General features: G+C 36.9%; 1 protein-coding gene across 6 annotated transcripts in view; it reads left to right on the plus strand.

The window, feature by feature from the left end:
• The window catches only part of LOC129775105 (zinc finger protein chinmo), a 231,114-nt gene that overhangs the window by 105,664 nt on the left and 110,209 nt on the right, over positions 1-15,241 (plus strand). For all 6 annotated transcript variants that reach the window (XM_055779378.1, XM_055779380.1, XM_055779376.1 and 3 more), the window contains one exon: positions 2,042-2,065. The gene's annotated coding sequence lies outside the window, so the exon portion shown is untranslated. The remainder of the gene's footprint in view (positions 1-2,041; positions 2,066-15,241) is intronic.

Below are 15,241 nucleotides of genomic sequence, written 5' to 3' on the forward strand. Positions count from 1 at the left end.
TGATATTTATGTTTTTATTTTATTTTTCACAGTTTATCCCCTACTAGCTGACCCGGCAAACTTCGTCCCGCCCAAAATTTGTTTTTTGTTATCAATACCTTCAAATATTCACGTTTTCTTACTATGGGCAAGTTCATGGGTCCAATCGCAGAACTGTTCATTGATTGATTTTCTATTCGACCCCGTTGAATTTACTTTGTACTATAAAATTTCTATTCGACCCCGTTGAATTTACTTTTTCTTATAAAATTTCTATTATTTCTAACAAAACTCATCATTATATCACTATATTAGATTATTTTCAGACACAATTCTCGTTCAAGATTTTTCAACCACTTGCAAATAACATGTTTCTCCGTTACATGGAATAAATGTTTTATACAGAAAATATAATAGAATCAAGACAGCCCTAAATCGGACAATTCCTTCCTTCTGCTCTTATCAACACATCCGGCGATCCTTTTTTTTTGGGTATAGATAGAAGATTATATAGGAGTGCGTTTCATCACATTAAAACCCATTTCCACTTTCGAACAAAGATCAATTTCGCTAGTGCAAAAATCAAATGGACTAACAGCACTTGTCACTGTATAATTGTAGAACATATGGGAGTTTAATTTTCCGAATTTTCCCTTTTTCCTTCAGTGTTTTCCGAAAATTTTCAATTGTCATGTTTGATTGGGAAATTTTTGGTTGAAATATGTGTAATATTTCTATGGGACCCTCTCTCCATTCCAGAGGAGCGAGGGGTGTCACATCACCATAGAAACATTTCTCATACCCAAAAACCCTCAAATCCCAAATTGTACTTGATTAATTCTCGAGTTATGCAGAAGTTTGTGTTTCGTTTGTATGGCAGCCCCCCTTAGAGAGCGGGAAGAGTGTCCAACCACCATAGAAATATTTATTGCATCCTAAAACCTCCACATGCCAAATTTGGTTTCATTTGCTTGATTAATTCTTGAGTAATGCAGAAATTTATGTTTCATTTGTATGGCAGCCCTCCCTTAGAGAGGGGGGTGGAGAGTCTAACTACCATAGAAACATTTATTGCACCCTTAAACCTCAATATGCCTAATTTGGTTTCATGTGCTTGAATAACTCTCGAGTAATGCAGAAATTTGAGTTTCATTTGTAAGGGGGGGAAGGAGTATCTTAACACCATAGAAACATTTATTGCATCCTAAAACCTCCACATGCCAAATTTGGTTTCATTTGCTTGATTAATTCTCGAGTAATGCAGAAATTTGTGTTTCATTTGTATGGCAGCCCCCCCTTTGAGTGGGGGAAGGACTGTCTAACCATCGTAGAAACATTTATTGCACCCTAAAACTTTCACATGCCAACTTTGGTTTCGTTTGCATGGTTAATTTCCGAGTAATGCAGAAATTTGTGTTTCATTTGTATGGCAGGCCCCCCTTAGAGAGGGGGGAGGGGTCTCAAAATATAACGAAAACCTTCCCCGGCCCCAAAACCAATTTTCATGTCGATCGGTTCAGTAGTTTCCGAGTCTATAAGAATCAGACAGACAGACATCACTCCATTTTTATATATATAGATATAGACATATATATATAGATATTGACATATATATATATATATATATATATATATATATATATATATATATATATATATATATATATATATATATATATATATATATATATATATATATATATATATATATATATATATATATATATATATATATATATATATATATATATATATATATATATATATATATATATATATATATATATATATATATATATATATATATTAGGCTGGCAACTAGATCTACGCGCTTACAACGACACCTCGCGGAAATACCGCAGGACTTTTTTGACAGCCTAATATATACATACTGGAAGCTTTTTTCTATGCATATTAATTTTTCTAATTCTATCTGCGAGTCTATTTGCTATTTCTATAAACGTCGATGGTGATCCCATTACTATAGCTAAAAATTACCGAATATGTATCTGAATCCACAAGCGTATTAATTCATACTTTTTTCTCCTCTTCCATTTTACAGCTTCTGTTCACAAACGCTGAAGAGGTAAGTTCTAAAAACTAAACGAGGAGCACGATAACTAAGCTCAGCAGTTTCTTTTTCTCATTTCTAATGTGTTCTTGTTCGCTATACCGGTTGATTTAAATGAGAATTCGTCACAAGGACCCTAATCAAATTCCACCAATGGTCAGCAAATATGTCGTTCGCCAAAAATCCTATCGCAGCACCACCAAACAACAAAAAAAGAAACTAGAACTGGGAAATCTCATGAGTGATTCTACCAAACGTGACCAAGCAAATTAACAAAGGAAATAAATAAAGTCAAAATAAGAGATCGGAGATTACACACAGAACAAGACGTGGACGTCTTCTGGCCGGCATTCGGCGGGTCTTGTTGTGATTCGTGTTGTTTCTGGCTACCCGCAGCCTGAGCCTTTGAATTTCGCTGTAATTTCACTGGTGCACGCTTCGTGTTGCGGTTAAATTTCCCACCCCGAAAACCCGTGTGATGGGCGGGCGATGGTGTAAAAAAGCAATTTACACTTTTCATTTCTTTCGCTTTCGTGACACTTTTATCGTGTGCTAGATTCGCCACGTACTACGAGAGGTCCTCGAAAAGTCATATTATTTTTTGTTCGATCAACTTATTTCCTATCGAAGATGGAGAATTGGGGACTTCGGCCAGGGGGTTTAATTGACTTGGGCTTGTTTCGGTCGAATATCCTGTTGATCTTGAACGAACGAAGAACTGCTGTCACGTTGAATTGGCTGAAAATATAATTTGAATTATTGCAGAAAACAGGGATAACAAATCTTCGTTGGAAGCAGAAATTTCTGCATTTGTTAGTGCGAAACATGTTCATCTATTTCAGCTCACTAGTAACTACTGGGCAGAGTAATTAAAAATCAACTTTTCGCCTTTCCGCAGAAGAAACAATCCTGCAATGCATGGTAGACAGCAATTAGCAACGAACAGATTCTATTATCTGATTGCAGCAACTGAATTTCGCGAAAACTTCCAAACCATCCACCACTTCAAAGGTGATTTTCTTCCGATAAACATACTCGTTACCCCGTCAGAGGAACACCGTTTGCGTTGAACTCTAGAACCGCTTCTGGGAAGCTCCAATTCGTTGACCCCACGAACGTGAAGCCAAACTTTGCCGACGCAGTTGGCCGCGAGTCAAACGCAGTTATGAATTGGGCCCCGATTGTAGGTATTGAATGATTTGTCTAGGACCAGGATGAGCATAGCCAAGGGGGAACGTTTCCCTTTTGGTACACTGCGATGGGATGCATCTAATCAGCCCGATAGGTGGTCATTCTGAATGGCTATTCAGTCAGCTGCAGTTTGGAACGTATTGTTATTCCGATCAGTAAAGAATAGCCGAATCCGGCAATGGTCCGCAAGTGGAAGCGGACGTCGGAAATTGCAGTGGTTGAATTTTGAAACGAGTATGTGTGTGTGCGGGCGCTCTTCTTTTGATGGCCCAATTGAATTCAATTGTCGAAAAAGCGCATCCACGGAACGAATTTGACCTACAAAGCAGTTTTTTTTTTCTGTCATCGCACACGCAAATGCAACATTCGGCGGAACCGACAAAGTCAACGTTGCGCGCAAAGTGACTAAGTTGCGTTCGGATCTCTTTATTTTCTTGTTTTTACTTTTTTTTGGTTTTGGTTTTCGTTTGCAAGGTCTGCCCGGCTGCTTATTTTGCCTTATGCTGTGGCCCCAATTTATGGAAATTAATGAGCAATTAAAAATGCATGAGCCAATTGTCGCATGCCTATGCATGCGTGCAGCGTGCGCGCCTTTGGTTGGTGTTGTGTTTTTTTTGCGTTCGAATGTTATTGTTTGAATTTGTAAATAGTGCACAGCGAAAACTTTTTTTTTTTCGCTGCTTTTACTAACTATGCATTTTCGGGTGCGTTCTTTCATTTGGTTTCCGAAGTTCAACAAATTTGACGTGCACGCAATAATTCGGGTCATTCCCTCGGTGAACACTGGTATCTCGGGTTCAAATTACTTGCTCCGTTTGGAGTGTGTTCGTTTTGGAATGAATCGGTAGATTATCACAGCTGATTTATGTTTTCAGTAGGCGCCACTCAAACGAATATACAATATCGGATGCATATTTATTTGAAGCAGGAAGTGTTGGAGACACATTTAACGTTGTGGACATTCGGTAGCAGTATAATTTTCGCGGGTATTCATCCATTTCACGTTTGCGAGAAATTTTTTTTTTTGGTTTTCCGATGCTTTTATTAGAGAAATTGGAACAATTTTTATAAGAATTCAACACCCCAATTGAATTTCAAATTTAGTCTTAGGACAAAATAATAATGCGGTATGACTTGAGAGCATGTAAATTCATAAATATTCGAAACACATCATATCTCAACTTTAGAAAGTGGGTATTTAGAGAACTGTAACATTTTGATCAGAATTTTAGAAGTGAAAACTTAAACTTTTTAAGTTTTAGACTATGTGTTTATGTTTTTATTTTACCAAATTCTAAACTTTATATTGAAATTGGTTGGTGCGATTGGATGGAGATCATGTTTCATGAGCAAAACTATTATTTCCTCTCCTAAAGCTTTCGAAATGTAACGTTCGTTGCAAACGAAGAAATTCGAACGATTGGACAAGTTCAATAAGATTTAGATTTCTTCAGTTTTGATTCTATCTGCAATTTATAGTTCTATGAAGCTATTTTTGAGAGCATTTCTATTCAGAATTTCCTGAAAATGCGATTTTTGGAGACGATTTTTTACTTGAATGAAAGATTGCAAACGCATTCGTTTCAGAAGTCTGGGTATTTTCCACGAGTAGAATAATTTTTATTATTCTTCTTTCTTAAAAGGGCGTGTGTTTTTCACCACGAAATGGTAGCTTGATAACTTTTGGTTGCATAAAAAAACTGAATAGGAAAAAGTTGTTGGGAACTAAGAAGACTTTGTGAAAAAATTACGTTGAGAAAAAGAATTTAGAGAAATATAAAAATATCACTAGATAAATTTTGAATGACTCAAAAACCATTCATTTTTTATTCGTATTTGGTGTGGGAAAACCTGATCGAAACATGTTATAGTGGAAATGGAAAATCATAGCTGGATTAATTTCAGAAAAAAATAAGGTTAATGTTGTCAAATCTGAAATATTTCTGAAACGAATGCTCATGGAAGGTTTATTACTATGAACTTTAGGAAATAACCTATTATTATTACAATTCTACAATAAAATAATATTAGACTACATATTCGATAACGTTTGTTTTTGGAACAATTGAGATCCACATTGAAGATTTTTTAGCTTTAATTTCTCCATCATGGGAGTTTCAAGGAAACGTCGGCTATGATTTTAGGCTTTCACGTCCAAATATGAAGGAAAATATAATGGTTTTCAAACTATTTCAAATTTAGTATGAATTTTAATTTTCTCAAAAAAAAATCTATTTTTCAGCGCATGTTTGTTTCGAAAGGTATTATTATTTCCATATAGCTCGTTTTTTCGCAGTTTGCGGCTACAATCACGGTTTCTGAGCTACAAATAAAAAAAAGGTTGATGCTAAAATGCATACACACAATGACTCTTGAGTGAAAAAATATATTTGTGGAAAATACTCAGTCTCGTAAGCCAAATGTACGTCGAAAGTTTAACTCGAATCGAATACGCTTGAATCAAGCGAATCTGTCATTTGTTGTGAAAATACTCTTTATGTAAGCGTCTTTTATGCACTAGTAAGTTCAGTGATTCCTCGATTGATGATTAACATAACACGTAACAATTGAGTTTTTTTTTTATTTTTCTGAAATCCGTAAATTTTACTCTTCTAATACTTCAAATGAAGGCGCTGGAAAAACCGTTTGGTCAAGGAGCGCTCATTTATCAGAGAATTTTTAAACACATGTTTAAATAGAATAGATTTACATAAATATACAGCTATTCCATGCCAAACCGATATAATGGTTTTCAGATTTTCATGAAAAGTGGTAGTTTTGTTCCTTTTCGCAAAATTTTAGACACGTATTTTTTTTTTCGTTGACGTGACCACCTCGATTTTAGAATGGTCCGTAAAATCAATTTTTCTCACTTTTTTCCAAAAACTTTTTTCAAAAATTCTTAACTTTTGAACTTCTGAACCTAATTCAGATAATCAATATATCAAATTAAATCCAATTAACTAATCTTTTTAAGAAAAATATTATACATCCAAAAAATGTGAATCTTGTTTTCGAAATTTTCGATTATATTTGTTTTTTGTTATTTTCATGGTTTTGGACTAGAGAGCGCCATATTTTTAAAAAAAATTTTCCTAAAAACTGAGTTTTTTTACATAAAATATCCAAGATTCAGGGATGTGATTTTTATCACTTTGAAGTTATGATTTTTCAAAGTGGTCCATGGTCCGATGGTCCGAGAAATCATTTTCTCCCCATTTTTACAAAAATGATCTTTTCAAAAATTCATAACTTTTTAAATACTCGATCGATTTAGATAATCGACATATCAAATTAAAGCCAATGAGCTATTTCTTTTTGAAAAACTAAAATTACACTTGCGAAAAAAATGGGATCATAGTCGCATAGATCTAGTCTATTCGTATTCGTATAGGAATATTGAACGAAGGTTATTTTGAAAAATCATAATTCAAAAACGAAGAAAAACACATCTCTGATTTTTGGATATGTTATGTAAAAAATCCTCATCTTTCAAGAAAAAAATATTAAAAAACATAGCGTTCTCTATGTTGTAAACTATGTGTAAACTATAAAAAACGATTACAATGAATAATTATAAAAACCAAACCATTTTTTGCAAAAGTGATATTTTTGAAAGAAGCTCACTGACTTAACATACATATGTCGTTTATCTGAATTGGCCCAGAGGCTCAAAAGCTATGGATTTTTTTAAATATTTTTTTGGAAAAAAGGAAAAAATATTTTTTTAACCACCGGTTGATTTTGAAAAATCATAACTTAAAACGACAAAAATCACATCTGTGGATTTTGGATATGATATGTAAAAAATCCTCAACTTTCAGAAAAAAATTTAAAAAAATATATAGCGCCCTCTATTTTTTGCACTGAAAAACCTGTAAATTAAAAAATTACGAAAACAAAATTCAAACTTTTTGCAAATTTATTATTTTTCCAATAAAGATTAGTTATTTGGCTTATCAAATAAAATTGATAATCTGACTCGGTGTGTCATTTTTGGGAAAAAGTGGGGAAAATTGATTTTTCCGACCACCCTAAAATCGAGATGGTCACCCTTACAAAAAAATAAAACATACGTGTCTAATGTTCTGCGAGAAGGAACAAAAGTACCACTTTTCAAGAAAATCTGAAACCCACAATATCGGTTTGTCATGGAGTGGCTGTATATAAATATAAATCTGAGTCCAGTTAATCTATTGGGGTGCTCGAAAAGTAATTGCCGATTTTTTCATTACAAATAAAATATATTTTTTTAACATAGATGATGGGGTGTACATTATTTCAAAACTTCAACGTTCTAGGAATCAAGTGAAAGTTAGTTGATAATGCTAATTGTGTTAAAATTTGTGTTAGTCCATAATTTTTTTTTGAAAAAAACAGGAGGAAATTGAGTTTTTTTTTATTTCTTCCCGATATTTTTGTTCCCTACATCTACACACACACCAAGATGAAACTTTGTTCGCCAAATATTCTTGAACTTGAGGGTTTAAGCTAAATGATGCACATCCCATTTTTATAGGTTCATTCTATGAAAATTTTTTTTTTATTTCTTTTGTAATGAAAAAAAAGGCAATAAGTTGTCGGGCAACCCAATATAATTACAGATATATATCATGGGCACAAACACCATTTTCTCCTTTTGCTTCTACGTTATCCGAAACATTGTTTGTAGTGGGTCGTGACTCCTCTACATAAAAATCATAGACATGATCCTACGCCAAAAATAATATTTGGACGGCAAAATATCTGGTGAATATGGCGGGTGGAATAGAACTTTCGATTTTAATATTTGCAAGGAAAGTTTTAACAAGCTTGGCATCATTGGGCCGAGCGTTGCCATGCTGGAAAATCACTATGTCCTGTTTCTGCTCGTACCGTGGTCGTTTTTCACGTATTGTTCGGCTCAATCGTATCAATTAAATTCGATACCGTTTCCCAGTGATGGTTTCGTTTGGTTTTAACCGCTCACAATAAATAATTCCGCCTTGGTTCAACCCAATACGCAACATAACAATGTTCGTAGCGTAAATATTTGGTTGAACGACCTTGGGCCGCGCAGTTCGCATGACATTTTTTTCTTTTGGTAGTTGTATTGCACCCATTTTTTATCGCCCATCATGATGCGATGAGGTAAGTCTTTCCTTTTTGCCACAGGAGCAGTTGTTAACAAGCGAAAAAATGACGCTGAACCTCCCATGCCTTCAAACCATAAGGAACCCAACTTCCTAGCATTTGAATGATTTCCATCGCATACAATCACTTGGGATTCGTTTGATCGTCTGATCGAGCAATGCATCCAATTCAGAATATTCGGATGGCTTTGGTCTTCCTTTACTCAGGCGTTGTCAATATCAAAACCATCTTCTTTGAACGAAACCTATCACGGCGCGTTGTTTTACTTCGAGCAGCATTCTGTAAACTTTTTGGAGCTATAGATGTGTCTCAGACGCCACTTCCTTAGAATTGAAGAAAAAAAAACAACAATTCTCGCAAATTACGATCACAAACAAATCCACTAATTTGTCCCAGTGGTTTGTTTACCATATGATTCATGACGTTTCGGATTTGGGATATTCGTTGCACACCCTATCACTTTGTTGACAATATACGAACCTGTATTTTTGAATCGTCGAATTTCTCGAATTTCAAAAAGTCACCCCATAAAAAGTGTTCCCCACCTCGAAAAAACACCCTATGCAAAATGCAATTTTAAGACAGTTGACATCAAAATTTTTTTTCGAAAACTCCGATTTCCTTTACTCCCCCCTTGGGTGATTTTTCGATTTACGAAAAACTCAAGGTTTAACCGCTTTGCGCTTTGAGTTGAAATTCAGCATAGGGTGTTTTTCGAGGTGGTGAACATTTAGTATAGGGTAACTTTTTGAAATTTTTAGGGTCGATTTTTTCCCATACATTCGTTGACACCCTTATAGTTTATATTTATATGATTTTTTTTTCATATTTAGATTTAAACATAAAGCATGTTTGAAGTGAACCAAAAGGCAATAAAAAAATCGATATTTTTTTGGCAAAATATTCTTGGTTAGATCATGAATCAATAATATGGAAAAAATTAGGAAGTTGTGTCTGCGACATGACCACATTTCCGACGTAGGACTGTGATTTTTTTTTCTATTCAATCCGCTTGCTTATCTCTTCGGGTATTATATTATTCGGCCCAAATATGAACGGCGTGAAAAGCGATACTCTGCGTCTTTCAATCGAGATCTATCTTATATTTGATGTTGCGAACCAACTATTTCATTCGCAACATGACTCACTAATGTTAGCTGCTCGCTGGCAGTTCTGATTTTACGCCCAGACCGTGTGAGAAAGTCACCAAAAGGCGGAGCCTCAATTGAAATATTTCCTTCCTTCTCAGTGTCCGTAGAACGAATATCGCATCTGGATTCCAAGCGTGCGGTTATGTTCGGTTCGGTTACATGAAATATTGTCATCTTTTGCAAAAAAAAATCAAGAACCAGAAAAATACTGTGGCTTAAGGGGTTATTTGAGTCTGGCGGCAGCTCGGAACAAATACAACAATTAATATTTATTTTATTTTTCGTTCACTAATCTTTAAGAAAGCATAAATAATTAAACGAAAAAAATTTCAAAATTAAAAAAAAGCTACAGAGCAGAGGGTGAAAAAAATATAGTAACCTGACATACACAATTTCTGGTTATTCAAAATTTAAAAAAACTTATTTCCAGAGAAAAAAGATCGTTGATAATTCACAGCGGGTGACGTTCGTTTTTCAGAAATAAAAGTTCATGAAGAAGCTCTAGTAGAAATGGATACAACATTTACTAGCAGCCCATCAAAGACAGCAACATATACGATCCAGGGTTATGACTTCATGTATGTACGTAAAGGGTGTGTCACATCAAACAGCATCACGGAAAAAAACGCTGTAGAAATTTAATTTTTAGGATCTATATCTTCAGCTTTCGCTTATAATCAGAAAAGAGATCACGTTGGCCATGCTTCACTGTCAATTTTTCGTAAATTTGGAAAAATGTCGTCGAACGAAAAAGAGCGTCGTGAATTAATCCTGTGCACTCATTTCGAGAATCCGGAGTTGTCACATCGGGACATCGGTAAGATGCTGGGAATCGTCCAATCCACGGTCAGCAGAGTACTAAAACGATACTTCGAGAACCTAACCATCGACCGGAAGGTGAAGAACGGCAAAAATGGATGCTCCGTCAGTGAAAAAGATCATAAGCGCGTAGTTAAGCGGTTTAGACGTGATCCGAGAAGTTCGGTCCGGGATGTCGCCAATAAGCTGAATTTGTCAAGTTCATTCGTCCAGCGGACCAAGCAGCGGGAGGGCCTGCGTACATACGAGGTTCAGAAGGCTCCTAACCGCGACGAAAGGCAAAACATGGTGGGGAAGACGCGAGCCCGGAAGCTGTACACCGAAATGCTGACGAAGCCGCATTGCCTGGTAATGGACGACGAAACCTACGTCAAAGCAGACTTTCGTCAGCTGCCGGGCCTGTTGTTCTTCTCCGCAGAGGACAAATTCAGCGTTCCGGAGGAGATTCGCAAGCAGAAACTATCCAAGTTTGCCAAAAAGTACATGGTGTGGCAAGCGATCTGCTCTTGCGGAAAGCGGAGCGCCCCCTTCGTGATGACCGGCACGGTAAACGGGCAGGTTTACCTTAAGGAGTGCCTACAGAAGCGCTTACTACCACTATTGAAGCAGCACGAGGGCCCGACCATCTTCTGGCAGGATCTCGCTTCGTGCCACTATTCAAAGGACGTGTTGGAGTGGTACGAAGCCAACGGGGTCACCTTCGTGCCAAAGAAAAAGAACCCGCCCAACGCGTCGGAGCTTCGCACAATAGAGATTGTGCGATTCATTATTGGGCGATTATGAAGCAGGCCCTCCGGAAGAACCCAAAAGTTGTCAAATCGGAGGCGGACTTCAAGAGAAAATGGATTTCTGTTCAAAAAAAACTACAACCTGACGTTGTACAGAACCTTATGGACGGGGTAAAGAGGAAGGTGCGAGCATACGGGCTTGGGCTCGAAGTATGAATAAAAAGAAAATGCCAAAAGTTGTTTAATAGTTTTTATTTTACTGTCTAAAAACTTCAAAAGGATCGGTCTACTGGGCGAATTTCTACAGCGTTTTTTCCGTGATGTAATTTGATGTGACACACCCTTTATATTCTATTTATCAATTTTGAGTTATCTGTTTTACTGCCGCAGAGTTAAATATAATTGTTGAGATGAGGAAATCTTTCGTTCAAATCTGTGCGAAGGGGTCGATTTTTAATCGTTGCTAAGTACTATCGAAAATGTGAGCACATCAGTAAGCAAACCGCTTCGACTTGCATTAAAAATCGATACTAAAGCCAAGCACCATTAACCTCTGCAGTAATTCCACCGCTGTTTTCCCACCATTCGCAACGTTCTCTTTGCACCAAGCAGATCCCCACGCAGGGTACTCAACACAGGACACGCGATAAATCTCACTCCATCTTGGTGCACCATGTTTTCTTGACTCACGAAAGCCCATTTATATCTCCAGATGCTGCCGCAGAGAACGGCACTAAATGCGTATATATGCGCGTCTTAACGGCGTTCATGGCATGACGGGATGTGGGGTCGCCTTCCCGCAGCGGGTTTCGCATTCGCGTCCCGGTTTTAGCCCGGTTAGCCTGCCCAGGCCCGGCCTGGGGTGAGGTGTAAATGATGCTAAAATTTAACTCGTTTCAGCCCTCGACGCGCCATTAACTATCGGCATGGCCGGGAGGGGTGCGATGCTTTTGTTGCGGACCGCGAGAAGACAAGGCTATAAAATTAACGCATTCAAGTACAGGCGATAAAATGCAATTTTATTACAAAATGCTTCGGCCTCGAGATATAGGTACGTTGGGTTCTGGAGACCAGCATTTGCTATCGCAAATGGGATAACCCTTTTGTGACCGAAACGAGTTATAAAACTGCAAGTGACAACAATGTGGAAGAGAATCGTCATACTGGGTACCCAAAATTAAAAAAAAAATAGATCGATACCGAATTCGAAACGGGACCGGAATGATATAGATATCAAATTGAGATTTATGCGTTCTCGACCCTTTCCTAAGCCTCGCTTGAGCTCATCCATATGCAACGATGGTTGTGTTCGTTCTCACAGGCATAAAAAAGTTTGTTTTCTTGAGGGTTGGAGCACCAGTGGTATTCTTCATGTTTTGTTTACCCGAATGCAGAAGGAAACACCATACAGCACACGCAAAGAAGGCTCAACGCAGACTTACGCCGCATTAGGTGGGCTCCCCTCGTCTTGCCATTTCTTACACTACTCTGCTGCAGTATCCTTAAGCTCGTAGATTTTCACTTTCACTTGGAATGTATCCCTTTTCGCTGCCACTGTGTCTTGCTGCATAATGCGAGTTTTCTGAATATGAACCAGGGTTCACCACCACCCCAATGGTCACCCCATGAGCCCCCGAAAAAGAGCAAGAAAAGGGCAACGGAGCGGATCGATGCAGCCAGCAGCGAGCAACAACAAATACATCCCTTGTCGCCCTGTTATGCCGCCGCGGCTGCATGTTTTATGTGGGTACACACACATCGACCGACCGGAGAGCATACTAATTTGGGGTACCGCCGTCTTTGGCTTTTTCTCCCGTTCCCCTCTTCAAGCGTCATTGGCATGGCTGTGCATATTCATGGAAGTTGTTGGTTTTCCGTTCGCGGAAAAGATTTACGTCTTGCAGTCTCGGAAGCAGAGGGAAAAGTCCGGCCTGGGTTTTGGTTCGGATAGGTCCGATCTTTGCAGTGGAATGTAATATTAATGTGGTGAAGGTGAACGCGCGTTGGGGCCACCCGAAGCGGTAGACGTTCCGTTTTGAATTCTGTTGATTCGAGGATTTGGGTTCGGCCCTTGTGAGATATGAATCAACGCGGAGGTATTGCACCTTTCGATTAAACATCTGGATGTGATAACGTAGTTGTGAACGTAATTGAATGAATATTGAGAGCACAAAAAAACTGTTTGCGATATATTAATCAACCATCGACCGTTTTCATTTGTTTCAGTAAGTGCGTTTGGAATAAACCGAGGAAACTTTCATTTACTGTCTGCTAACTGGATGACTGTTGAGTCGTGAATGATGCTTTGACGAGTGAATGAGCGCTTGATTATAGAGATATCAAAGTTTTGCAGTTCATTCGTCGTTAGCCTTGAAAAAGGCCAATTGAGGCAACTTTTTATAAACTTACAGTGACGCCAGGTCATTCCTTGAATAGTGGCATGAAGCTAGATCCGCCCAGAATATCGTAGGGCCCTCGTATTGCTTCAACAGACGAAACAGATGCTTCCGTAGACACTCCTTGAGGTGCCCGCTTAGAGTCTCGGTAGTCATGAACGGCGCACTCCGTTTGTCACATGAGCAGATCGTTTGCCAAATCATGCATTTTTTGGAAAACTTTGAAGGTTTCTGCTTCCTCACTTCCTCCGGGACATCGAACTTGTACGTATACAGTCCCTCCCGGTCCTTGGCTCTCTGAACGAAAAACTAGGATGACAGATTCAACATTTTGACCAATGTTGTCAAACCGAAGCATTTGGATTCCGGTTAAACGCCTTCACGCTTGTGATCCTGATCACTAATTGAACATCCATTCTGGCCGCATTTCTCCTTCCGTTCGATGCTCAGAGTTTCGTAGTAACGTTTTATCACACGACTCACCGTTGACTGCACGATTCCGAGTTGTTTTCCGATGTCCCGATGAGAGAGTTGAGAATTTTCTAGGTGCTTGCGCGCAATCAATTCGCGACGATGCTTTTTGGGTGACTCCATTTTCTTTCCAATTTTCGAAAAAACTGACAGCAATAAAAATACAGTGTAAACGATACACTCTAAGCTACTTCAACTCAATTTTCAAGAGAAAATACCGAATGGATAATTTTCTACGGCGTTTTTTCTGTGATGCAATTTGATTTGGGACACCCTAATTCAAACACACTAATTAAAAAAAAAAAAAAATGAAAAAAAGGCGTGGAATCATTTTATATTAATTCACAAGTATTTGAGCAAAATACATTTTTGATCAGAAATATTGTCAATCGGTTGAGGCTATTCCGAAAAATAAGTAGTAAATACAAAATTCTGTTCAAAAAATGAAATGTATGAAATTGTGTGTGTTTTCATAAAAAAAAATACCAAAAATTTTATAATGAAAAATTACACTGAAAAAAATATCTTAAAAATTGAAATTCATTTTTCTCAAAAATGTATTTTTTCAAATTCTCAAAAAAATATGTGAATGACCCTTACAATTTCAAACAAGTCACCCACACATCGGAAGATGGGCCTTTTACAGGGAAAATGTTTTCCTAACAACAACTTTTTTATGTTTTGTTGTTAAATTACCACTAATAATATTTTGCTTAAAGTCAAGATAGCGATATGGCGTATTCGACAAACATGTAAAAGTTGTTGTTGAGAAAACTCGTTCCCTGTAGAAGTGCCCATCTTTCGATGTTTGAGTGACTTTTTGGAAATTGATAGGGCTAATTTTTTTGAGAATTTGAAAAAAAAAACATTTTTGAGAAAAATGAATTTCAATTTTTAGGATATTTTGTTTTGAATGAAATTAAAAAAAAAAGATTTGATATGTTTTACTAAATACTTGAATATATTTCTACATTTCATTCTCTAACCAATATTTTATAGGTTTTATGTGACGAACGTTGTATTGAAATTTTGAGTTTTTTTTTCAACTTTTTTTTAGAAAAATCCTAACTTAAAAACTATAAGACATATAAACATATGTACATATGTTGATGAGAAATGAAATGTAGGAAATTATTTATGTTTTCATTAGAAAATATTAAACAAATTTTTAAAATAAAATTTAATTAATAAATATTTCGAAAATTAAAATTTATTTTTTTTTACAAATGTGTTCTTTTAAACTGAAGAAAATAGATATGAATATGTTCTGCAATCTTTTTCCTATTAAGAAGCATGTCAAGA

This window comes from Toxorhynchites rutilus, chromosome 3, assembly GCF_029784135.1.
Source record: "Toxorhynchites rutilus septentrionalis strain SRP chromosome 3, ASM2978413v1, whole genome shotgun sequence".
NCBI lineage: Eukaryota > Metazoa > Arthropoda > Insecta > Diptera > Culicidae > Toxorhynchites > Toxorhynchites rutilus.